The 27,536-nt window shown below is 40.3% G+C and overlaps 2 long non-coding RNA genes across 5 annotated transcripts in view; one reads left to right on the forward strand and one right to left on the reverse strand.

Moving 5' to 3' along the window:
* LOC309638861 overlaps window positions 1-27,536 on the forward strand; it is a 109,835-nt gene that overhangs the window by 66,919 nt on the left and 15,380 nt on the right. The window contains exon 3 of the long non-coding RNA XR_014251363.1: window positions 18,382-18,542. This is a non-coding gene — a long non-coding RNA (uncharacterized lncRNA). The remainder of the gene's footprint in view (window positions 1-18,381; window positions 18,543-27,536) is intronic.
* LOC309638849 overlaps window positions 1-27,536 on the reverse strand; it is a 93,608-nt gene that overhangs the window by 33,174 nt on the left and 32,898 nt on the right. The window lies entirely within an intron of this gene.

Consider the following 27,536-nt stretch of genomic DNA (forward strand, 5'->3'; position numbering starts at 1 on the left):
TGATATCAAAACCAGTAATCATTAGAGGAGGAGAGTAAAAATACAGGATATTTAAAATGCATTTGAAATTAAGAGACCAGCAACTTAAAACAATCATGTGTATATACATATGCATATGTATATACATATATATATATACACATATATATATGTGTGTGTATGTATATGTGTGTGTGTGTGTGTATATATATATATATATATATGCTGCTATATCGAAACCTCATGGGAACCGCAAAACAAAAATCTATAATAGATATACACAGAAAAAAGAAAAAGGAATCCAAAAACAACACTAAAGATATCATCAAATCACAAGAGAACAAAAGAGGAAGGGAAGAAAATAGACCTACAAAAACAAATCCAAAACAATTAACAAAATGGCAATAAGACCAGACATATCAATAATCACCTTAAATGTAAACAGATTAAATGCTCCTACCAAAAGACACAGACTGGCTGAATGGATACAAAAACAAGACCCATATGTATGCTGTTTACAAGAGACCCCACTTCAGATCTAGAGACACATAAAGATTGAAAGTGAGAGGATGGAAAAAGGTATTCCGTGCAAATGGAAATCAAAAGAAAATGGAGTAGCAATACTCATATCAGACGAAATAGACTCTAAAATAAAGACTGTTACAAGAAACAAAGAAGGACATATTATCCCTTGATAATGATCAAGGGATCAATCCAAGAAGATAAACAATTGTAAATATATATGCACCCAACATAGGAGCAACTCAATATATGAGGCAAATATTAACAGACATAAAATAAGAAATTGACAGTAACACAGTAATAGTGGGGGACTTTAACACCCCACTTACATCAATGGACATATCATCCAGATAGAAAATCAATAAGGAAACACAGACCTTAAATGACACATTTCACCAGATGGACTTAATTGATATTTATAGAGCATTCCATCTGAAAGCAGCAGAATACACATTCTTTTCAAGTGCACACAGAACATTCTCCCAGGATAGATCACATGCTAACACACAAAGCAAGCCTCAGTAAATTCAGGAAAATTAAAATCATATCAAGCATCTTTTCTGACCACAACACTATGAGATTAGAAATCAACTACAAGAAAAGAAACTACAAAAACACAGACACATGGAGGATACTATGTTTTAAAATATGCTAGTAAACAACCAATGGGTCACTGAAGAAATCAAAGAGGAAATTTAAAAATTACCTAGAGACAAATAAAAACGAAAACACGACAATCCAAAATGTACGGGATGCAGCAAAAGCAGTTCAATGAGGGAAGCTTATAGCAATACAAGCTTACCTCAGGAAACAAGAAGAATATCAAATAAACAACCTAACCTTACACATAAAGCAACTAGAGAAAGAAGAACAAACAAAACCCAAAGTTACTAGAAGGAAAGAAATCATAAAGCTCAGAGCAGAAATACATGAAATAGAGATGAGGAAAACAATAGAACAGATCAATGAAAATAAAAGTTGGTTCTTTGAAAAGATAAATAAAATTGATAAACCTTTAGCCAGACTCATCAAAAAAAAAAAAAAACAACAGAGTGCTGAAATCAATAAAATTAGAAATGAAAAAGAAGTTACAACTAACACCACAGAAATACAAAGGGCCATAGGAGACTACTACAAGCAACTATATGCCAATAAAATGGACAACCTAGAAAAAAATGGACAGATTCTTAAAAAGGTACAGTCTCCCAAGACTGAACCAAGAAGAAATAGAAAATATGAACAGACCAATCACCAGTACTGAAATTGAAACTGTGATTTAAAAACTTCCAACAAACAAAAGTCCAGGACTAGATGGCTTCATAGGTGAATTCTATCAAATATTTAGAGAAGAGTTAACACCTTTCTGAAACTATTCCAAAAAATTACAAAGGAAGGAACGCTCCCAAACTCATTCTATGAGGCCGCCACCACCCTGATACCAAAACCAGACAAAGATAGCACAAAAAAGAAAATTACAGGCCAATATCACTGATGAACACAGACGCAAAAATTCTCAACAAAATACTAGCAAACCGAATTCAACAACACATTAAAAGGATCATACACCAGGATCAAGTGGGATTTATCCCAGGGATGCAAGGATTTTTCAATATCTGCAAATCAGTGCAATACACATCAACAAATTGAAGAATAAAAACCATATGATCATCTCAATAGATGCAGAAAAAGCTTTTGATAAAATTCAACACCGATTATGATAAAAAGTTTACAGAAATCGGGCATAGAGGGGACATACCTCAACATAATAAAGGCCATAAATCACAAACCTACAGCCAACATTATACAGATGAAAAGCTGAAAGCATTTCCTTTAAGATCAGGAATAAGACAAGGATACCCATTCTTCCTACTTTTATTCAACATGGTCTTGCAAGTCCTAGCCCCAGCGATCAGACAACAGAAAGAAATAAAAAGAATCCAAATTGGAAAAGAAGTAAAACTGTCACTGTTTGCAGATGACATGATACTATACATAGAAAATGCTAAAGATGCTACAGGAAAACTACTAGAGCTTATCAATGAATTCAGTAAAGTTGGAGCTTATCAATGAATTCAGTAAAGTTGCAGGATACAAAATTAACACACAGAAATCTCTTACATTGCTATACACTAACAAAAGATCAGAAAGAGAAATTAAGGAAACAATCTTATTCACCATTACATCAAAAAGAATAAGATACATAGGAATAAACCTACCCAAGGAGGCAAAAGACCTACTCCGAAAACTATAAGACACTGATGAAAGAAATTAAAGACGACACAGTTGGAAAGATATACTGTGTTTTTGGATAGGAAGAATCAATATTGTCAAAACTATATGACCATACTCCCCAAGGCAACCTACATGTTCAATGCAATCACGATCCAATTACCAATGGTATTTTCTGCAGAACTGGAACAAAAAATTTTTTAATTTGTATGGAAACACAGAAGACCCCAAAAAGCCAAAACAATCTTGAGAAAGAAATACAGAGCTGGAGGAATCAGGCTCCATGACTTCAGACTACAAAGCTACAGTAATCAAGACAGTATGGTACTGGCACAAAAACAGAAATATAGATCAATGGAGCAGGATAGAAAGTCCAGACATAAACCCACGCACCTATGGTTAATCTATGATAAAGAAGGCAAGGATATACAACGGAGAAAAGACAGTCTCTTCAATAAGTGGTGCTGGGAAAACTGGACAGCTACATGTAAAAGAATGAAATTAGAACATTCTCTAACACCATACATACTCAAAAATACCCCTCAAAATGAATTAAAGACCTAAGTGTAAGACCAGATACTATATAACTCCTAAAGGAAAACACAGGCAGAACACTCTTTGACATAAGTCACAGCAATATTTCTTTGGATCCGTCTCCTAGAGTAATGGAAACAAAAGCAAAAATAAACAAATGAGATCTAATTAAACTTAAAAACTTTTGCACAGCAAAGGAAGCCATAAACAAAATGAAAAGAAAACCTATGGAATGGGAGAAGATATTTGCAAACTAGGACAGACAACAGATTAATCTCCAAACAGCTCATACAGCTCAATATCAAGAAAAAAAAATCAATCAAAATATGGCCAGAAGATATAAAGACATTTCTCCAAAAAAGACATACAGATGGCCAAAAGGCACATGAAAAGATGCTCAACACCGCCAGTTATTAGAGAAATGCAAATCAATACTACAATGAGGTATCACCTCACACACGTCAGAATGGCTATCATCAAAAGGTCTACAAATAAATTCTTGAGAGAGTGTGGAGAAAAGAGACCACTCCTACACTGTTGGTAGGAATGTAAACTGGTATAGCCACTATGAAGAACAGCATGGAGATTCCTTAAAAAACTAAAAATATAGCTACTATATGATCTGGCAATACCACTCCTGGGTATATATCTGGAGAAAACCATAATTCGAAAAGATACATGCACCCAAATGTTCATTGCAGCACTATTTACAATAAAGACATGGAAGCAACCTAAATGTCCATCAACAGATGAATGCATAAAGAAGATGTGGTATATATACACAATAGAATATTACTCAGCCATAAAAAAGACTGAAATAATGCCATTTGCAGCAACATGGATGGACCTAGAGATTATCATACTAAATGAAATAAGCCGGAGAAAGACAAATATCATATGATATCACTTATATGTGGAATATAAAAACTGATACAAATGAACTTATGTACAAAACAGAAATAGACTCACAGACATAGAAAACAAATTTATGGTTATCAAAGTGGAGGGGGGAGGATAAATTAGGAGTTTGGGATTAACATATACACACTCCTATATGTAACAGATAACCAACAAGAAACTACTGTATAGCAGAGGGAACTATACTCCATATTTTGTAATAACCTATAAGGGAAAATAATCTAAAAAAGAATTTTATATATATATACACACACACATATATATGTGTGTGTGTGTATATATAAATATATGTGTATATATATATATATATATATATATATATATAGTGACTCACTTTGCTGTACACCTGAAACACAACATTGTAAAATCAACTATACTTCAATTTTAAAAGAAGTACTTGGCCATTATAGGATGTCTGGAAAATTACAGAAATGCACAAAGAAGGAAAGAAAATTAACTTCAATCTCACCATCTTGGGATATACCTTGTTAACTTTTGGAGAATATCCATATGACATTTTTTCCCCTGTCTCTGTGTGTGTGTGCACACAATTAAAATAGTTTTAACACTGTGGGCATTTTATACACTTTGAAAACAAACTCTTTGTTTAAATCTTTATTGATTTTTTTTTCTTGAAGATATAGACAAAAACTACAGTATTAGATTATCTGAATATTAGGGCTTTTCATATAATAAACACGTTGTAAAAGTGATAATTCCTTGATACTATTTTGACAGTGTTTTTCTCCATTTAAATCATATGATCACACATCCTGGGAGTTTTGAAGAAAAAAATAAAATAAAATTTTATGAGAGTCAGGTCACAATGAAAACAAACAAGGAATTCAAGAATAATATGTGGGGCTTCCCTGGTGGCGCAGTTGTTGAGAATCTGCCTGCCAATGCAGGGGACACGGGTTCGAGCCCTGGTCTGGGAAGAACCCACATGCCGCGGAGCAACTGGGCCCGTGAGCCACAACTACTGAGCCTGCGCTCCGCAACAAGAGAGGCCGCGATAGTGAGAGGCCCACGCACCGCGATGAAGAGTGGCCCCCACTCGCCGCAACTAGAGAAAACCCTCGCACAGAAACAAAGACCCAACACAGCCTAAAAAAAAAGAAAGAAAGAAAAACATTTAAAAAAAAAAAAGAATAATATGTGGAGTTTCACACTGTCATGCTTATGACTTCACAGCAAACCTTTGAGATCAAATTGTGACATTTCCAGACTGAGAATCCAGAGCTCTAAACCCTCCTCCTGTTCTATTTCGCTAATATCTGAAGAATGTTGGTGGTCTCATAAGGGAAACCTGGATAGAGAGAGGAAATAGACAACATCAGGGAATATCCTAGGAAAAGAAAAACATGCTCTCCTTTCTACCAGAAAATGTAGCTGCTCAGCCAAATTAGTCTTTGCTTGTGCAAACCAGTTATTGGGGTGGGAAAAGAAAATATTAAAACTTTATTTTTATTTCTTCATTTAAAAAATTTATATTTTCTGTATATATCATATATATTAATACAGTAGGATATATGCATACTTTATAAATTAGTATGTATATGTATATTGGGGTTAACTAAAATTTGTGTATATTTACACAAAAAATATAAAATACAAAATATTTTTGTGATAGGAGTACACAATTAAAACATTTAGAGATCACCATTTATCATCCTTCAAAATCACTTCTTTATTGGAGTCTGAGATTTTAAGTGCTGGAGAATCATATATATCCTCAATGGAAAATACACTGTTTAAAAATTTTATGTATGTCTTTTAACAACTGAACTAATTACTGAATGGAGTCAAAGGAAGAGGACCTTCTTTCCCAACCCCTTTGCTGTGCTAATGGAGAACAGATTCATTCACTCGTTCAGCATGTCTTGAGAGCCACTCTTTGGAGAGCACCATCCTGGGCACAGTGAAGGGAACACAAAGGATTAAGACATGGTCCAGATGATAATCTATCATTCAAGGAGAAGTAAGGAGGGAGCTCTTAGTTCAGATTGGGGATACTGGGAAGACGGTTTCCAAGGGGGAGAGATTTCCATAGGCAAGGAAGTGCCAGGCAGTCATAGATGAGGAACCAAGCAGAGCCGTGGAAGTGCAGAAAGTATTTGGTCTGTCACAGAAAGCCAGTCATTCAAAGAGACAGGATCTCAGGGTACTCAGAGTGATAGAAAGAGCTGTAGACTGGCCTGGAAAGGAGACTATTAACAGTTCTTGGAAACTGTGCTGAGTCTGAGCAAAAAGCCCTGTAAAACCATATTACCATCCCCATTTTTATACTCAGAGAAGCCTGGTCACAAGGTTGGTATAGACCAGAACTGGCTTCCAAGCTAACGTTCTTTTCACTTTTCATTTATAACTCTTAGCCATATAAAAAGAAAAATGCACCACCTCCTAGATTCATGAAAATAAAAACAAAAATAAACAAATGAGAACTAATTAAACTTAAAAGCTTTTGCACAGCAAAGGAAACCATAAACAAAATGAAAAGAAAACCCACAGAATGGGAGAAAATATTTGCAAACAAAGCAACCGACGAGGGATTAATCTCCAAAATATACAAACAGCTCATGCAGCTCAATATCAAAAAAACAAACCACCCAATCAAAAAATGGGTGGAAGATCTAAATAGACATTTATCCAAAGAAGACATACAAATGACCAAGTGGCACATGAAAAGATGCTCAACATCACTAATTATTAGAGAAATGCAAATCAAAACTACAATGAGGTGTCACCTCACACCAGTTAGAATGGCCACCATCAAAAAATCTACAAACAGGGCTTCCCTGGTGGCGCAGTGGTTGAGAATCTGCCTGCCAATGCAGGGGACACGGGTTTGAGCCCTGGTCTGGGAAGATCCCACATGCCACGGAGCAACTGGGCCCGTGAGCCACAATTACTGAGCCTGCGCGTCTGGAGCCTATGCTCCGCAACAAGAGAGGCCGCGATGGTGAGAGGCCCGCGCACTGCGATGAAGAGTGGTCCCCACTTGCCACAACTAGAGAAAGCCCTCGCACAGAAACGAAGATCCAACACAGCCATAAATAAATAAGTAAATAAATAAAAGAACGTGAAGTTCTTAAAAAAAAAAAAAAAAGAAATTGTTTAAAAAAAAAAATCTACAAACAATAAATGCTAGACAGGGTATGGAGAAAAGGGAACCCTCCTACACTGTTTGTGGGAATGTAAATTGGTACAGCCACTATGGAGAACAGCATGGAGATTCCTAAAAAAACTAAAAACAGAGCTACCATATGATCCAGCAATCCCACTCCTGGGCATATATCTGGAGAAAACTGTAATTCGAAAGGATACATGCACCCCAATGTTCATTGCAGCACTATTTACAATAGCCAGGACATGGAAGCAACCTAAATGTCCATCAACAGAGGAATGGATAAAGATGTGGTACATATATATATTGGAATATTACTCAGCCATAGAAAAGAACAAAATAATGCCATTTGCAGTGACATGGATGGACCTAGAGATGGTCATATGAGTGAAGTAAGTCAGACCGAGAAAGACAAATATCATATGATATTGCTTATATGTGGAATCTAAAGAAATGGTACAAATGAACCTATTTACAAAACAGAAGTTGAGTCACAGATGTAGAAAACAGACTTGTGGTTACCAAGGGAGAAGGGGGGAGGGATAAATGGAGAGATTGGGATTGACATATACACACTACTATATATAGGATAACAACTAAGAACCTACTGAATAGCACACGGAGCTCTCTTCAGTACTCCGTAATGACCTATATGGGAACAGAATCTAAAAAAGAGTGGACATATGTGTATGTATAACTGACTCACTTTGCTGTACAGCAGAAACTAACATTGTAAATCAACTATAGTCCAATTAAAAAAAAAGAAAAATGCAGTATGAAACGCTTTTCTGCTTTATTGCTTGTCATGTGGGTTTAGTAGAGGTAAGTTGAAACACCTAATAAGACTGTACAGCCCTTTTCTCCTTTTATAATATCAGTCCTTTCAAGTCAATATGTTTGAAAACTTGCTGTAGCGCTCACAACGGCAGTCATTAAAGTATGAATGACGGAGACTGAAACCTCTGTACCTCTATATCCCCAATGTCTGACATAGTGCCTGGGCCCTAGCAGGTACCTAATAAATAAGAAGGAAATAAAACCAGGTTTTCTATTTTCATTTTAAAGTCCATTAAATTTTATTTCAATCAAGGAAGTTGATTAGGGAAGCATGCACACAAATACATTTGCAATCGATTTACGTCCCTTAACTGTGGATTTGGAATTTTATTTATGAAAACTAGGGTTTTTAAATTTCCAGTTGACAACTACCTAATTGTAGTATTGGACAGAGCACAGTGACGGAAAGTACACAGGACTTACGAGTTAGACAAATTCAGGTAAAATCTTGGTTCTATGCTTTAGTTAACCATGGATTAGACTTTTTTTAACCTTAGATAATTTCTGTAAGTTTCAGTGTTCTCCTCCGTGACATCAGAATATTAATACTATTTTGCAGGGTTGTTGGAAGGATGAGAGGTATAAACTATGTATATATATAAAGTCTCTGTCAAATAGTAGGCACTGAGTAAGTTGTTGCTATTACTGTTATTTTCTATTTTAATTTTTAAAAACTGTTATACTTCCTGACAAATAGTCATTTTGTTGGATGGAATTCCAAGCTCGTGAAATCTGCGAATATGTTCTACAGCCATGTAATTTTTTCAACCTGTGTACATTAAATTTAAATACACACTAATCCTGGGTAGCTTCAGCTCAGTTGTTTCCTATCTGTGAAAATATCACCATTTATTTAATAACATGTCAGAATACGGTTAAGGCAGCCTACAGAATAGTAGTGAAATTGGGTTTAAACAAATCTGTTTATATTTAATTCTCTCCACTTACTGATAGAATGACAAGTTTTATTAGAAAATAATCAGCGTGTGGATCTCTTTTTTCCTACATTCTCTCCACCTGCACTACATAGACCCTCTTAATCTCAGTGATTCTTGTTGAGTTGGGTTCTTAACAGATAACAATGAATTTTAAGCATGGTGTTTACCGCACTCTTCACTCTCTGGGGAAATTGATTTGATGGGAACAACAGATTTGGAGTTCCAACCTGGGGCAATGTGGAAAATTTACAGAAAAAATAGATAACTCGGCAGAGTAAACAATATCTTTAGAGAACTTATCATTCCCTCTCCAGAAAAGGCTAGCAGAGTGATTCTCTTGCTATGTATCTTATTTTGCTAGAGACATAAATCTCAGTTATAAAATCAGTTGAGGACTCTGCTGTGCAACTTTATAAAACACATGCTTGTGACAGGACTTCCCTGGTGGTCCAGTGGGTAAAACTCTGCACTCCCAATACAGGGGACCCGGGTTCGATCCCTGGTCGGGGAACTAGATCCCACTTGCATGCCACAACTAAGAGTCCACACGCCGCAACTAAGAATCCACAGGCCACAACTAAGTAGTCTGCATGCCGCAACTAAAAAAGGTCCCGCATGCCACAATGGAGATCCCGCGTGCCACAACTAAGACCCTGCGAAGCCAAATAAATAAATAAATAATAAATTAATTAATCAATTAAAAAACCAAAAGCAAGCAAACAAAACAAACCACATGCTTGTGTCTTAAAGTTCTTACATACCCAGAGCATCCTACTCATTCCCATTCCCTCAGGAATTTTTCATTAGAGGCTTGAGACGTGAGTTAATCGGGTTCACGATCTCCATTCTGTTTTTCCTGTAAGCAGGTCTCCTAAGAGTATTAATTTACGCATTCTACTTCAATAGAGACTTTCACACTAAAAATGTCCAATTATTACCCACATAATTTTTGTCACTTGTTAGTGAAGTCTCAGTTGTCAAGTCCCCCTTCACCTGAGAAGTTCGCAGGAGATGCGTCCCAACTTCTCCACAGGCATCCTGCTGAAATTCAGCACTCTGCAAATTCTGTGTGCAAATCTCAACCTGTAGCAAACAGTACCTTTTAACCTTCCACTTCTTCAATAAAGACGAGTTGCGTCCTGCTTGGTAGTAGATATTTGTTCAATTCTAACAGTCCAATCTCCTTTTGCCTTTTTATCAGCCATACAAATTCCCCAAATTGTTTGCTTTTCTAGTCAAAAGCAATTAAAAAAAAAAAAAAGGAAACATCCCATATGGTAATGAGCTCTTATTTTGTGGCCAGAGTCCAGAGGTCTTTACAGAGGGTCCCTTGTAGTTTGCTGGGCCTCAGCCAGCCTCCATGGAGGAAAAGCAGAGTGGGAGGACTCTCGGCCTCTTCCCTGCTTTCCTGCTGCAGTGGAACAGGCAGCCTTAGGTCAAGGCATAGGCCCTGCAGAACTCCACAGGAGAACCCTGATTTGGGCCCATTCTCCAATGAATCCGTTGATTTATGAGAGGTTTTCCCTGACCTTATATAGGGCGATTAAGAATAGGTCCAGAGAGAAAGTAGAACAGTGATTGCCAGGGAGTGGGGGGAGAGAGAATGGGGAGTCATTGTTTAATGGGTACAGAGTTTCAGTGTTATAAGGTGAAAAGAGTTCTGGATGGTGAAGATGGTTGCACAACATTATGAATATGTTTAATACCACTGAGCGTATCCTTAAAATTACTTAAGGTGGTAAATTTTATGTTATGTGTATTTTACCACTATTTTTTAAAGTGGGGAAAAAAGAGTAAGTCCAGAGATATCACCCCACCTTTAAAGGAAACAGGCTCAGTGCACCTTCAGAGTCGGAGCCAGGACAGCGCTGGCTCAAATGCCCTCTTGATCATTCTCATGATAGTCTCCTCAGATGGCAGCTCTTGGCCTCCAGCCATTGGTCAGATTCTCAGCAGGAGTCATTACCTCTTTCCTCCTGGGGGACCCTCTGTGCAGCTCACGTTTGAGGGTTGGAGAGAAGAGCCGCAGGGTGGCTTGGTGACTCCAAGTCCCCACTGCTTCTCTCTGGGCTTTGTTGCACTGGCTCAGCCTCACTCCTCTCTGTGTCCAGGCCTCCATTTTCAACACAATTTGGAAACTGCTCTATCTTGAGGAACTTTCATTTCAGATGGTTTTCTACTGAGGGTGAAGGTGAGATAAGTGCTTTGATGCTCTAAAAATTCAAGTACCCCAAACTCCAAAGCTTTTGTCACCCCATGACTTTTTCCCTAAAGAGCCTCTCCTCGCAAACATGCCAAGGGAGAGAATAGCTCTGACTTGAACTGCAAGTTCTCTTCCTCCCAAGAAGAAAGGCCTCCTGAGATCAGATCTTTCAGGCTTCTGCTTCATACCTTTCCATGGTTTCATGTAATTTCGTACGCTCTTCCCATCCTCCTTCTCTGCTTTATTTTTAACCTTAGCACACTCATGACTGCCTGATGTACTATGTAGTTGGAAAATATATCTTATTATCTGTCTGCTTTTTAAAACATAAACCCCATGATGTCAAATCTTCCATCCTTTTTGTTCGTTCCTGTATCTCTGGCACCTAGAATAGTGCATGGTACATACTTTTTGCTCGGTGGACATTTGTTGAGTAAATGTGAAGAAGGAACAGACTGAGGGCAGACCCAGGGCCATTTACTGCCATCCTGACTACCCCCAGCCAAGGAAACCCAGCTCATCCTTTCTCAGGGGCCACATGGTTCTCAGTGATGGCACCTCTACAGTTGATCACAGGTGCCCCACAGACTCTGGTTGTGCCCCTGAAAGCCTGAAATCTGATGGATCCCCTTTTTCATTGGTCAATGACCTGGTAAAGGGTGAATAGTGAGGGGGCTCTTTGTAGGCGTAAAATGAGTATCTCAAGCCTCATCCTTCTGTGGAGACAAAGGAGATTATATTTACATTGAAATATATATCTAAGCGCTCTCAGCTCCCACCCCCTGTAATTGCAGGCCCTCGACACACCTCCCTCTATTTCTGCCATGTTCTTCCACACCAACTTGGCCAAGGCACCTGCACACCATCTCTGCTGCCGGTGCCCTCTTGAGAAAGGTCCTCAGGATGCCAACCACCTGAACCACTTGGGGGTCTCCTCTCCTCAGGCCTGGAGCTGCTCTGTGGGCTCTGGGGGAGTGAGGGGAGGAGGGCAAGCAACTCTGCGTCTGTCTCGAGTCTTCAGTGACGACAGCTGGTTTGGGGTCTGGGTCTGCGGGTTTTATGGGCAACTTCCAGGCTGGTCGGAGAGTTGGGAACTTGCTCCCTTTTCTTCTCCTTCCAGGTGCTCACGTAAAATCAACACCCCTCGACTCCCGCACCCAACACAGATGTCTCTGCAAACGGATTCTAGGGATTGGGCAGCTGGAGTCGTCACCCACGGGCCAGAAGTTTCCAGCCTCTGTCCTAACAGGACCCCCTGTAGCTCATCCTCATTCTATTTAGAGGGTCCCCTAGGGTGCCAGCCCACCCTCTGTTTCTGACTCAAGTTCACATGCTGTGGCTCAGGAGACAGTTCTTACTCTCCCCTGCTGGGAACACAATCCCAGTTATCTTGAGGGTTTCTGGGAAAATCTGCTGCAGGTTTCTGTGCACAAACCACATCTTTCTTTCTTTATACACATGCTGCTCGTTGAACGAAGCACAAACCAGCACAGCCCTAATGGATTTAGGGCCGCTTGCCCTAAATTCAAAAATTAGTATTCTTGCACATCACAAGTAAGAGTTCCCTGGTAGAGAAAAAATATCATCCTGAAGTCATCCTCATAATTCAAAATTATGCCCTTTTCATATCTTTTCCATGCTTTTAAACCTCTCCCTTGCTCCACACAAAGCCTTGATCAATTTGTGACACTACAGACTTTGGGTTTGAAAAATATGGATTTTTAACAAACTAATGTACATCCTTCAAAAGGGAATATGCTGTTTTCAGCATCTTTTAATGATCTGGTTGTAGCTAAAAGACGCCTGTTAGATGTCACCAGTGGAAAATACTATTGTCTAAAGTAACCAAAGTTTGGTGCCCACCTCTGAATCATGAAGGACGATGGTCCTAGAGTTATAAAGAAATCCTCACGTGAGCTTCGCATGGCTGCTCCCGAGACCATGAGGCCTTAAGGCCGCTCCCAGACCCCACCTCACTCTGCCACTGTCTCCGTGCCTTGGTCTTGCTGAGTCTCCTGTTACTCTGCACCGTGGCTTTGCACACTCACCCTACTTTGCTATCACTTTAGGACAAACAGGAGTTTGCTTAAGCTCCCAGCTCATGCTTGTCTTTAAAAATGGCTCAAAGCTGAAAAAAACACTGAGGAACAACCGTTCTCCGAGGAAGAAGAAAATATGGAGGGTGTGTCACTGCCAGGAAAAGCGGCACTAAACTTTCACCCGGAATTATATACTATCCTTTCCCAAAGGCTGTTTTTAAACACCCCGGCTGGTTCTCACATAGCAACAAGACAGTCCGCCCAAATGGGGTCGTGGGCAGCTTCTCAATCTCTTCTCCAGGAACCTGCAGGCCTCAGGCCAGTTCCAGGTGAAGTTCTTTGCTAGATAGCGGCCTGGTCTCCTGTCTTTCGGGCTCAATTCAAAAGTCCACAATTCTTATAAATAAAGGTTTCTTGTGGAAAGGGTGTTTTAAGGTTGCTGCTTTGAGAGTCTGTTTTTCCAGAAAATGTGAACTGTTTTTATTATCAAATGTCTTTTAGCCCTGTGACCTGAAACAAAGTATCACAAAGGTTTGAATGTCATAAACTTAAAAACAAAAAAACCTGCCTACGCCAGCATTTTAATAAGTGAAAATGTCAATTTGTAATTAAGGCTCAAATTTTCAATCGCCTAAGTGGCTGACACTGATTCTACTTGGAATCACTGTTGATCTATTTATCCTGGAATAAATGCAATGCCATTATGTCTTGGTGACAACAGAAATAAGCTTTGGCCAGGTCTGTGCATAGTTTGGGGATGATGAAAATAAGTTTTGAAAGGCAATGGGCATTGCTGATTATAGATTTTTATTAGGAACAGATGTAGGGCTATGGTTTTGAGTGGTAGACAAACTGTTATTGAAACAAGCAGCTAAGAACCATAATATCTTCTTTTTTAGGACAGAGAAATATTAACAAATTGAATTCATCATCTTTTTCTTCAAGGGGTCACCTAACCATCAAAAACAAACTCTAAGATATTTATTTATGCATATGTTGAACAGTGTACAACAAATGGGAGGACTGTTTTTGTTAACATATCTCCAGGCTGAGGCAGCGGTTTAGAAAGTAATTATAAAGATTCCTTTACCACTGTGCTTCAGATCACTTCAATCTAAATTTGTTTATAGCTGCCCCTTTCTAACAGTTTCATCCTCTTAGGGCGTTGCAATACCAGTGCTAAGTTACATACTGTATGATCATTTTGTGTATTGCAGGCCTATTTCCCTCTTCCTTTAAGAATAAAATGAGCATTCTGGATTACTTGCTGCTCAGTTTGGGGCTGGGTCAGCTAAGGGGGAGACTTTAGCCATTACAGATTATTTCCATGTCTCTCTGCCCGCCTCTTTTGTCCCAAGTCATATATTGAGACCCCCCCCCTTTCATTTAATGACACTTCCCAGAAATGTCAAATGATGCTTCCAATCACATACCATTGGCCAGAACTTATTCACATGTCCACACTTAGCTTCAAAGGAGTCTGGGAAATGGAGAGTTATTCTGAGTGGCCATGGGCCAAGTTAAAGAATCAGGGTTCAACTCTGTAGAAGTGAAACAGGCTGGGACCTGGGACCCTTTGCTGCAGTGCTGCAATGCTTGCACCTGGACAGATGTCTCCTTGAGTACTAAAAATAACTGTATACATGTGCAGTTGGGGCAAATTCTGGACAACAAGATACAAAAAAACCCCAAAAGCCCAACTGCCACTTCTGAAAAGCTGGCAACAAAAGCAGAGGGTTGGGAGCAAAAGCAGGGTACTGTGCATGTGCCCTGCACACACCACCACCAAAGGGGTGGGCAAACCACCTAAGCCACGGCTCCAGCCTGACCCCTGGACACACCCCTACCCTCACCCCATATAAGGAACCAGCTCGCCACCCCCCTCAGCAAGCGAGCAAGCAAGGGAACCTGTGGTTTGTTCTCACTACCCCCTGCTGCAGCAGGGTCCCCAGTAAAGCCTTGCCTGAATTTCTTGTCTGGCCTCTGATCAATTTCTATTGATTAAGGAGGCCAGGAACCCTGGTCGGTAACAGAAGAAGGGGAAATGGATATTGGGATAACTAGTAGACTATACCAATGTCTTGTACCAATTTACACACCTATCATCAGGGTATGAGAGTTCCTTTTCTTACATGTTTTCATTAAAATTTGGTATTGTCAGACACTGATTTTTGTTAATCTGATAGGTACTCGTTTATTTTAAAAAAAACTTTTATACCCATATCATACTGCCATTCCCTCCCCCTCCCAGACAACCGATCTAATATATTTAATATATATCTGTTCATATTCTGCAGGATGGGTAGCATTTGGTATGTATCTACTTTTAATTCTTTAGTTCATAAAATGTTTGCATTATATGCCTTTTTCCACTAAGCACTGTGTTTTCAAGGTCTTGCTATGTGTGCAGCTATTCTATTGCTCGGACTGCTACATGATATTCTGTGATTTTCACCCACACATCTTACTCGTCCATCCTCTCATTGATGGACACTCAGGTTGTCTCTAATTCCCCAACATCACTTATGCCTCACAGCAAGCCTGTGTGACGAGTATTATCATTCCAGTTTTACAGATGAGAAAACTGAGGTTCAAGGAAGTTAAAAAAATTTGCCCCCAAAATTATGAGTGGTAGATTAAAGTCTTATATGTTAGGTTAATTTTCCTGAAGCTGATCATTGTATTGGGATAATATAAGAGATGTTTGTATACTTAGGAAATATACATTGAAAGATTTAGGTGTAAGGGGGCATAATGCCAACAGCTTAACCTGAAGTGACTCAGAAAAATATGCATAGAGAGAGAGAATGATAAAGCAAATGAGGCAAAACGTTAATAATTGGAGAATCTGGGTAAAGAGTACATAAGAGTTCTTTCTACTATTTTCCCAACATTTTTGTAAGTTTGAAAATGTTTCCAAATTAAAATGTTCTTAACCCTCCCCCCCAAAAAAATAAAGTTTTCTCCTCAGTTTAAAAAAAGATTTGCCCCAAGTCCACAAAAACTGTCATATAGATCAATGGAACAGAATAGAGAGCCTAGAAATAAACCCACACACCTATGGTCAATTAATCTTTGACAAAGCAGGCAAGAATATACAATGAGGAAAAGAGAGTGTCTTCAGCAAGTGGTGTTGGGAAAGTTGGACAGCCGCATGTAAACCAGTGAAGTTAGAACACTCCCTCACACCCTACACAAAAATAAACTCAAAATGGCTTAAGCACTTAAATATAAGACATGACACCATAAAACTCCTAGAAAAGAACATAGGCAAAACATTCTCTGACATAAATCGTACCAATGTTTTCTTAGGTAAGTCTCCCAAGGCAATAGAAATAAGAGCAAAAATAAACAAACGGGACCCAATCAAACTTACAAGCTTTTGCACAGCCAAGGAAACCATAAGCAAAATGAAAAGACAGCCTATGGACTGGGGGAAAATATTTGCAAATGATGCAGCCAACAAGAACTTAACTTCCAAAATATACAAACAGTTCATACAGCTCAATATAAAAAAAAAAAAAAAAAAAATCAAAAAATGGGCAGAAGACCCAAATAGACATTTCTCCAAAGAAGACATACAGATGGCCAATAGGCACATGAAAAGATGCTCAACATCACTAATTATTAGAGAAATGCAAATCAAAACTACAATGAGGTACCACCTCACACCGGTCAGGATGGCCATCATTAAGAAGTCTACAAATAACAAATGCTGGAGAGGGTGTGGAGAAAAGGGAACCCTCCCACACTGTTGGTAGGAATGTAAACTGGTGCAGCCACTATGGAGAACAGTATGTAGGTTCCTCAAAAAACTAAAAATAGAGTTGCCATATGATCCAGCAATCCCACTCCTGGGCATATATCCAGACAAAACTATAATTTGAAAAGATACATGCACCTCTATGTTCATAGCAGCACTAGTTACAATAGCCAAAACATGGAAACAACCTAAATGTCCATCGACAGATGAATGGATAAAGAGAGTGTGGTTTCTGTATGTATATGTATGTATACACACATACACACACATAATGGAATACCACTCAGCCATAAAAAAGAACAAAATTTTCCTATTTGCAGCAACATGGATGGACCTAGAGATTATCATACTAAGTGAAGTAAGTCAGAAAGAGACAAACACTGTATGATATCACTTATATGTGGAATCTAAAATATGACACAAATGAACTTACCTACAAAACAGAAACAGACTCACAGACATAGAGAACAGACTTGTGGTTGCCAAGCGGGAGGGAGGGTGTAGGAGGGATCAGTGGGAGTTTGGGGTTAGCAGATGTAAACTATTAAATATAGGATGGATAAACAACAAGGTCCTGCTGGTATAGCACATGGAACTATATTCAATATCCTGTAATAAACCATAGTGGAAAAGAATATGAAAAAAGAATGAAAAAATTTTTAATTAAAAAATAATTGCCCCAAGTCCCATAGCTAATGTACCCTACAGCCTTAGGCTAATGGTCTCTAGAAAGAGTGCCAGAGAAAATCCACTTGTAAGTATAAAAGGTAAGTGTCTGGTGTAATTTCAGAGATTCCAGGTAAGCCTTTCTGCTCCAAAATCTCTCTTCCAATTAGCTCCAATGATGCCTCAAAGTTAAAAGCAGAGATTCCTTTCTTTGACCTAATGATATGTCTCTGATGAGAATCTTAATAGATTGTAAACCTCATTGGTTATTTAGGCCTTGTGATTCACTAAGTTTTCAGCCCCTTTTCAGAGGTAAAGGACTAGGTAGCTGTTTGGCTCTTGAGGGGTTAGAGGGCAGTGTATCAGTTGGGACTGTATTCAGCTGTGAATATATAAAGACAGTGGCCTCAACAGATAGGAGTTCAGTTATCCAAGTGGTTCTCAAAGGCTGGTCTCTTGACCCGTGGAATCAGCAGCACCTGGGAACTTGTTTCAGGCCCCATCCCAGACCTTCTGAATCAGATACTCTGGGGGAGGGGCCCAGAAACCTGCGTTTTATTGAGCCCTCCAGATGATTAAGATGCCCACTGGAGTATGGGAACCACAGGCGTTATCCTCTCTTACAGGAAGCCCGGGGTTGAGCAGGTGGGGCTGGTACCCTGGCTCAGCAATGCAGAGGAGGCCGACTACTTCTCTCCCCCTGCTCTGACATCTTCAGCATCTTCAGCATGTGACTTCCATCTTCCTGGGAGCAAGATGTACTCTAAATGCCACATCTGCATGCCAGGTAGGGAAAAATGGGTGAATCCAGAATGGGTGGGGCCTCTATCTTTCCCAGACATCCTCTGCTGGTATCTCCTTGACAATAAATGACACACAGCCATGCCCGGATGCTACAGAGTCTTGCTGTAAGTGTGTGTTAACTGTGTACACTGCCGTTGTCCCCTTGCCCCGAAGCTGGGATTCTGTTAATAAGAGGAACAGGGGGGATGGATGCTGTGTGCAGGGAAACTGGCAGGTTCTGCTATTGGCACTTAAAAGCAGAGATGGGAGACACCAAAGTAGAGCAGTAAGTGGTCAAGATGGCCTTAACCTGTGTCATAATCGTTCTGGAGGCTGGCTTAATATGGGAGAAGAGGTCACCACCCTCTACAAGCTGGTACACTGGAGAGAGATTGCTATTTCACCTTGAATGAACAACAGTCATTTGGGTTTGTGGCCATCAGTCCCCTCTTGTCCTCAGAGATCAAGAGACGTTCCATAATTCACAGTAACTAAATCTGAAACCCTAGCCTCAGCACCAAGAATGCATTCTGTCCTGCAAAAACTACACAAGCGATTAGCAGCGGGACAGAAACAGATTAAGAAAGGCTTGTTATGATGAGTTTGTTTACATGAGCTCCCTGCAGCCCAGGAGAGGGGATGATCACTTATTTTTGCTTCTCGGCCTTGAGCCTGTTTTTTTCCTTGAGTATCTCTGCCTGTTGACTTACTCTCCAGCTTGGGGAGTTTTTCACTTACTTTCTAGGTGTACTTGGGAACAAGCCCCCTGATTGGAAAAAAAAAAAATTATTATCTTTATTTTAGTCCTCTCAGGGCCATCGTTTGAAAAAGGAAAGCCAGAGCTGCCTCTTCTTAAGCCTGGGGGAGACTGCAAAGTGCAAGAGAGATGCTTTACCCAGAAGTCCTCAGGCAGGCTTGCTTCCTCCAGCCTTCTGCCTGGGACGGGCAGGGCTGCCACAGCTCACTGGGGACCTTTCATGTTTCCCTGCTCCTGTGAGTGGGTTGTGCCCATCAACACTACAGGTGGGTCCCGTGCAAGTGCCAAACGAGCAGCTGCACAGCCCAGGGACTTTGAGCTGTTTGCAGCTCTCCTCTCTTTGTATCCCTGCCAACTCGCACACACCTGGGACCGCACCAGCTGCCTACCTACTGCAGCCCCCTTTCCCCCATGTGACCTAATCCTCACGACACCTGCTCCTCTCCAGGGCTTCGAGACCCATCCCCTCCTTGCCTCAGTAAGGCCTGGGGAGGTCTGAACAAGACCTAGGTTTTTCATGCCTAGAACAGTCAGCTCCCACTAATTTCATGGCAAATTAGGAGGGATTAAGGTTTACAGTGAAGAAAGGCCGGAGCTGACAGTTAATCAGCTTGGTCATTTGGGGATCTAATTAAATTGGACCTGAGACCTCGGCTCTAAAATGGAATCAAATTCTCTCTTTGGCATGATGTGTGTTTTGGACCAAGATTACAAACAACACACTGTCCCCATCTTCCTTCTTTGCCTATAGATGTTGGTTTGCAATTTTAAAACACAGCAAGGGGTGAGGCAAGTACTACAGTTTGGGTTGTTGAAGTGGATGCAGGGCTTCAATTCAGCAAAGAGTCATTTTGTCTTTCTTTTGTCTAAGAAGTCTCTTGGGTGCTGGGGGCAATAAATCTGTATAATCTCAGATCTGTGTCCTCGTGGAGGTCAAAATCCAGTAAAGGGTATGGAAATGCTATAAATATAAATGTGACTATCTAGCACTAGAAGTGTTAGAAGCTATAGAAACTATCAATTCCGACTGGGGACAGGCAATGGCTTTACAGAGGAAGTGACATTTGAGCTGACTTTTGAAAGATGGGTGGTAGTTTTGTACTTTCTTCGCGTAGACACTGGGGAGTGACCTACCGTCAGGATCTTTTAATTGTGTCTGACATTGTTTCATACCATTATTGCTCCTAACGTTCTGGGCATGACTACAGTCCAAGGCTAAAAGTGGCACTCACCTTTGGAAACTGCCAACAAACATGAATAACTTTTCTGGGGCCAGCTTTTCTCGAGGAAGTAATAAATGTACCCTTGTGGCCAATGACAAGTCAGCATGAACGTCTCTTTCTGGCTCCCTCACTGCCTCGTGACTTTGGGCAGGAAACATATCAATTCATTGCCCTTACAAATGTGATTTCTTTACGATGGTTTGAATTAATCAACAGATGAGTTGTAAGCACTCACTATGTGCTTGGTACTATTCATTGCCACTTCTCTTAGTCACAAAAGTGCAGAAAAGATGAAAAATGGGGAAGAGAAAGCATGCTAGTGGCAATATAAGTAAAGAAACAGCCTTGCTATTCTGAAACAGAACATCATTCTCAGAAACCACTGTAGTGGCCACTAAAGGTTTTATATAGTTTGCGAGGTTTAGAATTCTACTAAGTTTTCTAGTAACTTTTAGCCGCCACCCCAGTGCTCCCTCGGTTAGAGATCATTCACCACGGTAGACTGACAGGCATCAGCTGGTCCTCTTTTTGGGAACACAGAAGGTTGCATTTCTTTAGCTCCTTGAGTGTAGGCATGGCCATATATCTTGGTTTTACCAATGGAAAGTGAGCGGACATGGCATTTCATATCTGAGTCAAATCATCTAACCACCAGTCCTCAGTTACAGGACCCTCTTCTCCTTCCTCAGTGTCATGGAAACCTACTTCCATAAGGAGGCATCTTGCTGAGCCATCAAAGGAGGATAGCTTCCCTGAAGAGTCACAGAGACCTGCAGTGGCCTTTGCTTAAGTGGAAAAAAAAAATGTAGTTTCTTTTTGAAAGCCACTGAGACTTAGGGATGGCTTGGTATTTGCAGCATAACCTAGCCTCTCCTAACTTATGAGACAATGATTAACTATTATTAACTGTGTTAACATGTAAGAGATTGGAGCAGATTAGACCACACACACCCTAGGTAGGATTGACACACAGGAGTCACCTCAAGGTATTTCTCTGTATGTTAAGACCGTTTATATACAGACCTGCAGCACATCACATAAATGATCTCACTTTAATCCTTACAATAGCACTATGTGATAGATATTACTACCCACATTGCACAGGTGAGAGGACCAAGAATCACAGAGTTCAAGTAACTTAGCCAAGATCACATAAAAGTGGTCAATGTGATGCCCAAGTTCTTTCCTTTATCCTTGCCACCTCTCAGGTTGCTTATCTAGATCATTCCCTCCTGATTGTATTATTTTATCCATATTCACATAAATCTGAAGTCCACATGGACCAGGTGATTAGCTTCCCTCTTTTTAATGGTCTCTACCCTAAATCTCTCTTGAATTCTGAATCAAGTGTCTGATGATGTCAGTTGTCAAAGAAACCAGAGAGGAGAATGTGGACAGAATGGAGTAATCTATCCCAACTTCTGGAAAAAAGCAAACCAGACAATTGGCCAATGAAGTCATTATTATGTTTGAAAACAAGACAGATTTTTATGTAATACACAGATGAAACAAACAAAAATTTTAAAGCTCTAAAAAGGTTGTCCACTCTGTTTTTCCAGAAAAGGTGACCATAACCCAACCAAGGCATGTGTAAACACTCCTCCACTGTCAGTGATCTCCAATAAAGTTTTCACAATTTCGTGTAGTAATTTGTTTTGCTAATACCCCTGACTATGGGTAAGCTCCCCAGTTTCCCCATATTTCCATATGGCTTGCAGTCCAGCATCGGGTTGTACACAGGACAGAGTGAGGCTCTATGAGGGCAGGGACCAAGATGAACCCATTAACTGGTAGATCTCAGTGCCTAGTTTGATACCCAGCAGGCAGTAAGCCATTAGAGACATTGGGTAAACAAATAGATGAAGTTAAACAACCCATGACCACTGACGAAGATGACAAAATAAATACAGAAATTAGAATGTGGTTTTACCAAAATGAAAGAAAGTTTTGCTTTAGCCAGTGACATGAAAGACTGTCGCCTAAGATCTGCTTGTGCGACCATAACTAAGTTGCATGGGTTTATTTGAGGTCTAAATTCAGAAATGGAAAATGATACCTCCCTGTACATTTAAGCTGAAAACCTCAGATTTTTCTATTTCATGCATATTAATTTAATATTAATAAGAATTCTATTACTATTCTGAACATATTCCTTTGGTAAAGGATGAAATTTAAACTGGGGGCTTTTGAGTTCTTGGGGTGCACTTCTGGTGACCCCAGAGCAGCCAGTGTGCAGGTCTGACAGACAAGAAGGAGTCAGCAGAATCTGCGAGGGGCCGTGGGGTGGACCGTGCAGAAGCGGTGAGAAGTGGATGCCTGGCTGCAGATAAAGCAAGTGCTCATTCCACAATTTTCTCTTCTTCAGCTGGGATAAAGCCATCATAATTTGTTTCATAAGGACACTTTTCCATGAGCTTTCAGTGTATATAAAAGATCCTGGGAAAAATCCAATCTTGGGAGACGGAGACAAGATGGTGGAGTAGAAGGACGTGGCCTCACCTCTTCTTACAAAAACAACAGAATCACAACTAACTGCTGAACAACCATCAACAAAAAGATGCTGGAACCTACCAAAAAAGATACCCTACATCCAAAGACAAAAAAGAAACCACAATGAGACAGCAGGAGGGCTGCAACTGCAATAAACTCAAATCCCATACCCGCTGGGTGGGCAACCCACAAACTGGAAAATAATTATATCACAGAAGTTCTCCCACAGGAGTGAAAATTCTGAGCCCCACATCGGGCTACCCAGCCTGGGGGTGTGGCAATGGGAGGAGGAGACCCCCAGAGAGTCTGGCTTTGACGGCCCGTGGGGTTTGATTGCAGGAATTCCACAGGTCTGGGGGAAAAAGTAACTCCACTCCAGGAGGGCACACACAAGGTCTCGTGCGCACCAGAACCCAGGGCAGAAGCAGTGGCCTCGTAAGAGCCTGGGCCAGACCTACCTGCTAGTTTTGGAGTGTCTCCTGTGGAGGTGGGGGTGGGGGCAGCTTTTGCCCACTGCAGGGACAAAGTCACTGGCGGTGGTAGCTCTGGGGAGTACTCACTGGCATAAGCCCTCTTGGAGGCCACCATTTTATCCCCAAGACCTGGCCCCACCCTACAGCCTGCAGGCTCCAGTGCTGGGACACGTCAGGCCAAACAACCAAAAGAGTGGGAACACAGCCCCACCCATCAGCAGACAGGATGCTTAAAGTCTTTCTGAACACACAGCTGCCCACTAAACACACTGCTTGACACGGCCCCGCCAACCAGAGGGGCAAGACACAGCTCCACTCACCAGTGGGCAGGAACTAGTCCCTCCTACCAGGAAGCCTTCACAAGCCCCTTAGACAGCCTCATTCACCAGGGGGCAGACAGCAGAAGCCAGAAGAACTACAACCCTGCAGCCTGCGGAACGGAAATAGCAATCACAGAAAGTTAGACAAAATGAGACGGCAGAGGAATATTTCCCAGATGAAAGAACAAGATAAAACCCCAGAAGAACAACTAAATGGAGTGGAGATAGGCAATCTACCCAAAAAAGAATTCAGAGTAATGACAGTAAAGATGACCCAAGATCTCAGAAAAACAGTGGAGGCACAGATCGAGAAGATACAAAAAATGTTTAACAAAGACCTAAAAGAACAAAAGAACAAACCAACAGAGATGAACAATACAATAACTGAAATGAAAAATACACTAGAAGGAATCAATAGCAGATTGAGGCGGAACGGATAAGTGAGGTGGAAGACAGAATGGTGGAAATCACTGGTGCGGAACAGAATAAAGAATGAAAAGAAATGAGGACAGTCTAAGAGACCTCTGGGACAACTCTAAATGTACCAACATTTGCATTATAGAGGTCCCAGGAGGAGAAGAGAGAAAGAAAGGACCTGAGAAAATATTTGAAGAGATAATAGCTGAAAACTTCCCTAACATGGGAAAGGAAATACTCAGCCAAGTCCAGGAAGTACAGAGAGTCCCAGTCAGGATAAACCCAAGGAGGAACGTGCCGAAACACACAGTAATCAAACTGACAAAAATTAAAGGCAAAGAAAAAACATTAAAAGCCACAAGGGAAAAGCAACAGATAACAAATAAGGGAATTCCCAAAAGGTTATCAGCTGATTTTGCAGCAGAAACTCTGCAAGCCAGAAGGGAGTGGCACGATATATTTAAGCAGTGAAAGGGAAAAATCTGCAACCAAGAATACTCTACATAGCAAGGCTCTCATTCAGATTTGATGGAGAACTCAAAAGCTTTACAGACAAGCAAAAGCTAAGAGAATTCAGCACCACCAGACCAGTGTTACAACAAATGCTAAAGGAAATTCTCTAGATGGAAAAGAAAAGGCCACAACTAGAAAGAAGAAAATTACAAATGGAAAAGCTCAGTGGTAAAGGCAAACATACAGTAAAGGTTGGAAATCATCCTCACACAAATATGATATCAAAACCAGCAACTGTGAGGAGGGCATAAATGCAGGATATTGGAAATGCATTTGAAATTAAAAGGCCAGCAACTTAAAACAAACTTTTTTATATACAGACTGCTGTACCAAAACCTCATGTTAACCACAAGTTGAAAATCTACAATAGATACACACAAAAAACAAAAAGGGATCCAAACACAACACTAAATTTAGTCATCAAATCAGAAAAGAGAACAAAAGAGTAAGGGAAGAAAAAGTACCTACAAAAACAAATTCAAAACAATTTTTTTTAAATGGCAATAAGAACATACATTTCAATAATTACCTTAAACATAAACAGATTAAATGCTCCAACCAGAAGACAAAGACTGGCTGAATGGATACAAAGACAAGACCCATGTATATGCTGACCCAGTTCAGACCTAGGGACACATACAGACTGAAAGTGAGAGGATGGCAAAAGGTATTCCATGCAAATGGAAATCAAAAGAAAGCTGGAGTACCAATACTCATATCAGACAAAATAGACTTTAAAATAAAGACTGTTACAAGAAACAAAGAAGGACACTATATAATGATCAAGTGATCAATCAAAGAAGAAGATATAACCATTGAAACTATATATGCACCCAACATAGGAGCAACTCAATATATAAGGCAAACACTAATAGCCAGAAAGGGAGAAATCAACAGTAACACAATAATAGTGGGGGACTTTAACACCCCACTTTCATCAATGTATATATCATCCAGATGGAAAATCTGTAAGGAAACACAGGGCTTAAATGACACATTACACCAGATGGACTTAACTGATATTTATAAAGCATTCCCATACAAAGGCAGCAGGATACACATTCTTTTCATGTGCACATGGAACATTCTCCAGGATTGACCACATATTGGGCCACAAAACAAGCCTCGGTAAATTTAAGAAAATTGAAATCATATCAAGCATCTTTTCCAACCACAATGCTATGAGATTAGAAATCAAATGCAAGAAAAAAAACTCTAAAAAACACAAACAGGTGGAGGCTAAACAATATGCTACTAAATAACCAATTGATCACTGAAGAAATCAAAGAGGAGATAAAAAAATACCTAGAGACAAATGAAAACGAGAGCACAATGGTCTAAAACATATGGGAAGTGGCAAAAGCAGTTCTAAGAGGGAAGTGTACAGCAATACAATCTTACATGAGGAAACAAGAAAACTCAAAAATAAACAACCTAACCTTACACATAAAGCAACTATAGAAAGAAGAACAAACAAAACCCAAAGTTGGCAGAAGGAAAGAAATCATAAAGATCAGAGCAGAAATAAATGAAATAGAAACAAAGAAAACAATAGAAAAGATCAATGAAACTGAAAGCTGGTTCTCTGAAAAGATAAACAAATTTGATAAACCTTCAGCCAGACTCATCAAGAAACAAAGGGAAAGCGCTCAAATCAATAAAATTAGAAACAAAAAAGGAGAAGTTACAGTGGACTTCACAGAAATACAAAGAATCATAAGAGACTAATACTGGCAACTATATGGCAATAAAATGGACAATCTGGAAGAAATGGACAAATTCTTACAAAGGTGCAATCTCCCAAGACCAAACCAGGAAGAAATAGAAAATATGGACAGACCAATCACCAGTACTGAAATTGAAACTGTGATTAAAAATCTTCCTGCAAATGAAAGTCCAGGACTAGATGGCTTCATAGGTGAATTCTATCAAACATTTAGAGAAGAGTTAATACCTATCCTTCTGAAACTATTCCAAAAAATTGCAGAGGAAGGAATACTCCCAAACTCAGTCTATAAGGCCACCATCACCCTGATACCAAAGCCAGACAAAAAATAGCACAAAAATAGAAAATTACAGGCCAATATCATTGATGAACACAGACCCCAAAATCCTCAACAGAATACTAGCAATCTGAATTCAACAATACATTAAAAGGATCATACAGCAGCATCAAGTGGGATTTATACCAGGGATGCAAGGATTTTTCAATATCCACATATCAATTTGCTGATGTGGTGTGATACACCACATCAACAAATTGAAGAGTAAAAACCATATGATCATCTCAGTAGATGCAGAAAAAGCCTTTGATAAAATTCAACACCCATTTATAATAAAAACTCTCCAGGGGGGTCTGGGCAAGATGGCGGAAGAATAAGACACGGAGATCACCTTCCTTCCCACAGATACAGTAGAAATACATCTACACGTGGAACTGCTCCTACAGAACACCCACTGAACGCTGGCAGAAGACGTCAGACCTCCCAAAAGGCAAGAAAATCCCCACGTACTTGGGTAGGGCAAAAGAAAAAATAAATAACAGAGACAAAAGAATAGGGACGGGACCTGCACCAGTGGGAGGGAGCCGTGAAGGAGGAAAGGTGTCCACACACTAGGAGCCCCTTCGTGGGCAGAGACTGCGGGTGGCAGAGGGGGGAAGCTTCAGGGCCACGGAGGAGAGCGCAGTCACAGGGGCGCAGAGGGAAAAACGGAGAGATTCCCACACAGAGGCTCAGCGCCGAGCAGTGCTCACCAGCCCGAGAGGCTTGTCTGCTCAGCCGCCGGGGCGGGCGGGGGCTGGGA

Source organism: Balaenoptera physalus (genome assembly GCF_965194825.1).
Source record: "Balaenoptera physalus genome assembly, chromosome: 11".
NCBI classification, from domain to species: Eukaryota; Metazoa; Chordata; class Mammalia; order Artiodactyla; family Balaenopteridae; genus Balaenoptera; species Balaenoptera physalus.